Source organism: Bidens hawaiensis, unplaced genomic scaffold (genome assembly GCF_021521415.1).
Source record: "Bidens hawaiensis isolate Kalapana, Puna unplaced genomic scaffold, B.hawaiensis_p1.1 tig00031336_1, whole genome shotgun sequence".
NCBI lineage: Eukaryota > Viridiplantae > Streptophyta > Magnoliopsida > Asterales > Asteraceae > Bidens > Bidens hawaiensis.
The window spans coordinates 204,851-211,799 of NW_027495275.1; the positions used below are offsets into that span (position 1 = coordinate 204,851).

Below are 6,949 nucleotides of genomic sequence, written 5' to 3' on the forward strand. Positions count from 1 at the left end.
TAATTAAAGTTTAAACCATTGTTTTTAAATGGTTAACTTATAAACTCCTTAATTACACTCACAAATCTATGCAATGATACAATTAGGCTAGAAGCTATGTGGTCACGTTCTATAGATGCCAACTAAATCATTGTTGTCTTACAACAGTTTCCAGTTAGTGTTCCCAAAATTTTACAAGTCAGACATTTATCATTTTCACTACAAATCTTCCATCATTGGTTATGTTTTTCATCTCACTATAGGTTCTAAGATAATCCTTCAAGGTATAATTTTAATGACCATTTTAACGACCACACTAGATTCCATAAAAATAAGTCACAAAAACGTATCTTGATGTTGCATTCTGAGAGCTAATTTTAGGTGTATTTAGTAGATGGAAATATGTTTTAGCGTTAACCAAGGTGTTTATGAAAATGTGAAAGAGGAAACGATGAAATCGAGATGCATGTTCCTCACTTGTGCAAAGATACTTGCCATAATCACTCGACAAGGATAAGTGTTTGTGGAAAAACTTGCAATGATTCTTTCTTCTTTGTCATTATATCATGGACAATCATCTTCGTTTTTTGTTTGATATCTTGTCAGTTTGATTGTTAATATAAGCTTGTTAATGTGTTAATTTACAACTAAAATATATATAGAAGTAACATTGTATAAAAAACCCATTTAGGCCAAGTATCATGAACATGATATCTTTGTTTGTTACTACATGATATAATTAAAAAGGCCATCATTCATTACTAGACATTCTATGTCGATTCTATTCATTTATTTATTTTATTTAATCATAAAACTATTAATTAATTAAAAAGTCATTAAACACTTTTAAAATTAATTAATTAAAGGTATTAATTATTTAGATACTCATATTATAATGCACATTAATATTGATTCATTGAAAATTGTGCTGATACATTAATTTAAAATAATTGTTCTTTTATGTTTTTTCTTTTAAGTTCTATTTTCTAAATAAAATTTTAAATTGTAAGAACCAAAAAGAATAAAATCATTAATTTTTTAGTTAAGTAATAATAAAAAACAGAAAACCGAACACGCTTCGATGTCATTTCAATTAGACATATTATGACTTCATGTTTTCTGAGTTTTCTCTTTCATTTGCTATAACGAAAGTCGGTATTGTACATTTGTACTTGTACACAAAAAATATGTGACACTAGAGCATGGTTCTATTTTTCTAGAACTTCTAAGGTATCAATCAAATACTAAAATAGTAAAATACTAACATAATAATGCAAAGCCAAAAAGATAAGGCTAAGGGGTGTAGGGGGCTCTAATGGGGGCTTTAGTGGGGGCTCCAGCCAATAATATTATGACGTGTGGCAGAGAGGGAAACTGGATAAGGGGGGTGTTGGAGCCCCTGGCCCTGGTGTGGAGGGGCTCCAGCAGGGGCTCCAGCGAATTTTTTTTTTATTTTTTTATAAATGTATTCAAACAACGTATTATTAAAAAAACTTATAAATTATTAAAAAAACACATATTTTTTTTTTAAATTCAAATTACAAAAAAAAACATACTAAAAATTAAACAAACAATAATACTTAATAATAACACTAATCTAATACAAGATCATCGGGTCGCCTCGCCCACAAATGTTCAACCAACTCATGTCGAAGATCCCCGTGTATCTCACGGCTCTTGATATTTGCTATGTTATGAAGTCTTTGTTGATCACTGATTGTGGACGGTTGTGGCGGAATGTCACCTTGGTAGTTTTGGCAGATAGCTTTGCCCTCGTCTTCTAACGTCATGTTGTGTAGGATCAGACACGTGTAGACGACGTCCGTTATCCTCTCCCGAGTCCAATAACGTATCGGGTTCGCCATAACATAATATTGTTTTTCAGAGCTCCAAAAGCTCTTTCAATATCTTTTCTAGCAGACTCTTGCTTCTTCGTAAAATACTTCCGTTTGTCGGCGATTGGATCTGTAAAAGCTTGAACTAACAAAGCCCATTCGTTGTAAATACCATCGACCAGATAGTACCCGTACTTGAAGAGTTCTCCATTTGCAACAAAAGATTGAGGTGGTTCAACCCCGTCGATAAGGTCGTTGATCAAATGTGACTGATCGATAACATTAAGGTCGTTATTTGACCCAGCAACACCAAAAAAAGCATGCCAAAACCAAAGATCCTGTGACACCGCCGCCTCAAGTATAAGGGTCGGCCCTTCATGATCACCACGGTGGAACTGACCTCGCCAGGCCGTTGGACACATAGCCCATCCAACATGCGTACAATCGATGCTATATAGCATCCCAGAAAAACCATGTTTTTCTGCGTGCACCTCATATATGCGTTGGATGTCATACATTGTAGGTTTACGCAGATATCTCCGAGCGTAAATCGATATGACTCCTACGTATATAAAATAATCTATAAACATATAATATATATTACAAAATGTAATAAATATTTAATAAAAAGTAAAATTAATGTTTTTTACCTTGGCAGAAAAAATGAAGGGATTCACGTGCAACCCTTTTCGACATCTGTAAATACTCATCCAAAGCGTCCGACGAGATGCCGTACGTTAATTGACGGATAGCAGCCGTGCATTTTTGAAGAGGGGTAAAACCGGGGAGACCCCTAGCATCCTCCCTTTGTTGAAAAAAGGGATACCGTGCCTATAAATCACTTGCTATACGCATGAACAATTGTCTGCTCATTCGGAAACGAGTTCGAAAATCCGACTCCTCGTATACCGGTTGAGGACTAAAATAATGCCTAATTAAAGTATCGTTAGCACCCGATCGATCACGATCACGAGGTGGTGCTCTAACCCTCGGGACTCGAGGTTGATGGGCTTGATTTTGCAAGAGATCGACCACGGTTGCGGTCAAAACTCCCCCTACATGAAGAAGCAAATCATCCTCTTCGGAGGAGTCGGAATCAGACGAGTACAACGACATTTTTTTAAAAAAAAGTTGAGAAGATGAATTGATTTTGGGTGAAGGTTTGAAGTTGTGGTATAAAAATGGGATGAAATGGGGTATTATATAGGGAAAAAATGTTTTTTTTTAAATTAAATAAGAGCCAACGGCTCTTTGAAACACTACCAACGGCTCTTTTGTCTTTTCCCAAGGCCACTTTATGCCCTCCGCAGCCGCTAACCCATCACGCCTGCTTTGTTTTTCGTGCTCGCGCCCTGCTAGCGCCCCCGATAGCGCCTGGTGGTGTGGTGGTTGCGCCTGGGGACGCGAACGGAGGGGCTCTAGCGCCTCCGTTGAAGCCCCACACCCCTCAGCCTAATAAGAAAATGTCTCCCTCTCCAAATTTAAAATAATATTTCTTTACGCTTTCAACACACCCTAAAATACGCGGTCCAAAACCCACATCATCCCTCCATATAAATAATCCCTCACCCACTATGGTTTCAAACACTCTCACCCTCTTCAATTTCACATCTTCTTCACTTCAATTCAACCTTAATCCTTTCTTCTTTCCCAAATTCCTTCATACCCATTCCACAATCCATCTTCAATTTCACTAATCCCAAATTTCAGCCCTCAATTCCATCAATCCAGTAAAACCCCAATTCCAATTTCGTAACCAAAATTGGGGGGTTTTGTTCCGTTAATGTGATCACAAAATGCGAACCGATTATCAATCCTCATCGTCCCCCAGTTTCACCAACTTTGGTCGGTCTATTTTGAGTATGAAGCGTGACCCAGTTGTTCATTCAATCGACCATGAATCGACAAATCATGATGCTGATATTGATCAGTTTCAACGGCAGGTTGCCAACAGGTTTAACGAGCTGTCGTCAGTTAATTCGAATGAATTGCTGTCGATGACGTGGATCTCAAACCTTCTAGATGCTTTCCTCTGTATTCAAGAGGAGTTTAAAATGATATTATTTAATCATAAGTCCGGTTTGAATAAACAGCCATTGGATAAACTGCTGTCTGATTATTATGATCGGAGTGTTAAGGGTTTGGATATTTGTAACGCCGTTAGAGACGGAATTGAACAGATTAGACAGTGGAATAAGCAGTTAGAGATCGTTGTATGCGCGTTGGAGTATCAGAAAAGCCTCGGTGAAGGTCAAATTCGACGCGCGAAAAAGGGGCTGGCCGATTTGACCTTCGGTATGGTTGACGAGAAAGAGGCGTCGAATTCGAGTATAGCGGTTAGGAACCGGTCGTTTGGGAAGTATAATAATAAGGATTCGCAAAGACATAATTCGTTAAAACATTTTAGATCGTTGTCTTGGAGTGTTTCGAGGTCTTGGTCGGCTTCGAAACAAATTCAAGCGATCGGGAGTAATGTTTTCCCGCCAAAAACGGGTGAGGTGGTTGCGAGTAACGGGCTAGCGTTGGTTGTGTACACGATGAGTTACGTGTTCTTGTTTGTGATGTGGGCCTTGGTGGCGGCGATCCCTTGCCAGGACCGTGGGTTGCAGTCTCATTTTAATATTCCTAAAATGTTCGTGTGGGGGGCGTCGATTATGACGTTGCACGATAGGATAATGGAAGAGGCGAAGAAGAGGGAGAGGAGGAATAGTTGTGGGTTGTTGAAGGAGATTCACGCGGTTGAGAAGTTTGTAGGGTTTGTGAATGAGTTGACCGAGTCAACTCGGTTCCCGATTGGGGAAGAGAAGGAAGAAGAGGTTAGGAGACGAGTGGAGGAGTTGAGGGTTGTTTATGGTGGGTTGAAGAGCGGGTTGGATCCGTTGGAGAAGCAAGTTAGGGATGTGTTTCATCGGATTGTGAAGAGTCGAACCGAAGGGCTTGATTTGATGGCTAGAGGACATGAATGATGAATGGTTTGAGGTTTTCAATCCATTTGTGTTTGTGTTTGTTTTGTTTTTGATGCAAATGGATCATGGTTTATTTGAAACTTCAACAAAAGAACTTTTTTTTTTGTATAATTATCAAGAATGCATGATCTTGAAAGGATTGTCAAGATGTAAATGTCAAAAGATTACTATACATTAGTCACTTTAAAAAAATAAAAAAAAAATTGGCCATTCCTATAAGAATGATGATTTGTTTTGGTTATACTCATAATTGTTTAGAGTTATGATCTTGAAATTTTGTTTGATGTTTTTACTAAAGAGTCATAATTTTACGCCTTCGAACATATCTCGGTTCGTTCCCATTCGATAAATCACAATCGATCCTTGTTGTTTGCCGTTACATGATTAAAGTTTGTCACTCTAGTAGTCTAATATCAAGTGAGTGTTTATATTTAAGATAAAGACTCATATAAAGAATCTTAATTACTAAGTATAATCCTTACTAAATATATAATTAGAGAGAGATAGGAGTGAAGATTATGTAATTGAGAGTCTTGGTTGGGTTGAAGTTGACACGAGAAAATGTTTTACTTCTTGTTGGAATAAAGAATTGGAGTGAAGTTAATACATCAACATCTTCAATCGTTGAACGTTGACAAGAAGAAACCTTCTCTACTCATTACACACCTATTTTGACCAGTTCAATTCAACTTTTTTAAAAGTTGTCTTTGACTATATACACCCATAAATTTAGGCATAATTATTCATCGTCTAAATTACAAATTTCTAGATCCAAAATAAAAAATCTGCATACACCCAATGCTGATTTTAAATATCCCGTTTAATATAGGGTCATTTAGGTTAAAAAAAACTATGAGATTCATCTTTAACGGATAAGACTATATTTTTGGGGAAAAAAGGCTATTTTTCATGATCTGGCAAAATTATGAAAAGATAAGGATGGTTCACAAATATATTATACATCTCAAAATTGTTAGACCAACCAATTTGTTTCGGTTTAAATGGTTTGGGTCGGTTTTTGTGTTTATATGTCTTTGATGGAATGAGAATCAAAGTTTCTTTTATAAACCTAAGATGAGGTTTATGATAATATTAAGAATGGTGATTCTTTAAATTAAGACTAACTTAACCTTATGTGATGTCATAAAAACCTAATGTGATGTCATAACCAATATAAATTGATATATTAAATGATCACATGGAATATTTTAGCTTAAACTTTATCAACAGCAAGAGATATCATAATTAAGTTGATATATAATAGTTATCATAATTTAATTCTAAGGCCATTGGAATATATTTAATTTGCAAAGCATGTCAAATATCATATAAATATACAAATATTACTAGAAGAGGTGACTATTCTATTTTAAGTGAAAGTAGATGACCAAATACTTATATTAGCCAAAACATAATTATATTTATTGTATTGTATCGTATCATTTCATATCATATTATATCTGATTAATAAACATAAAAAGTGAAACATTTGCAAAGCCATCCGAAATGAAGTAGTCATACGAGTACCACACAGGTGTATATAACATGTGATCCATTACATATTTTGTTTAATAATATAATATTAAATTTTGAAAGAAACATTTTATTTTGTAAAATAACAGAAGAAAAAACAGAAGTAGTCTTCATTCTTTTCAATATCAAGGGGGTGATTTGGTCAATGTTTGACCAGTCCGGAGGAGTGAGGAGTGAGGACCAAGATTTGGCAACCCATGAACTCAATTATTATTATTATTTTTTATCTAAGTATTTTAACACCACATATTAAATGAAAATGTATTTAGCCCTTGTCTTCTAATCCTCGATGGTATAAAGACAATTAAGCCTTGGACCATTGTTTGTTTTTATACTTTTATACATATAAGTTTCTGACAAGATATAGAACTGTTGTTACCTCAGTTAAGTTTATGATGTTAAACTATTAAAGTAAATCGTTGTTTTTTTACCCACATGAATTACGTTCCATAACTCTTTCAGTTTAAAGTGGAACACTTGAACTAGTGAACATCTGACGTTAAATTATGGTTTTGACGGCATGACTAACTCCATCCACTATATATATGGAAGATAATATGTGGAATTAGCGTAAAAGTCAAAATCACAAACAAATTAAAACATCATGCCCCAAAAAAGCTATTAACTTTTACATTT

The 6,949-nt window shown here is 35.5% G+C and overlaps 1 pseudogene; it reads left to right on the forward strand.

The window, feature by feature from the left end:
- The first annotated feature begins 3,379 nt into the window (after window positions 1-3,379).
- Window positions 3,380-4,885, forward strand: LOC143581976 (protein ROH1D pseudogene; annotated as a pseudogene).
- Window positions 4,886-6,949: the final 2,064 nt, after the last annotated feature.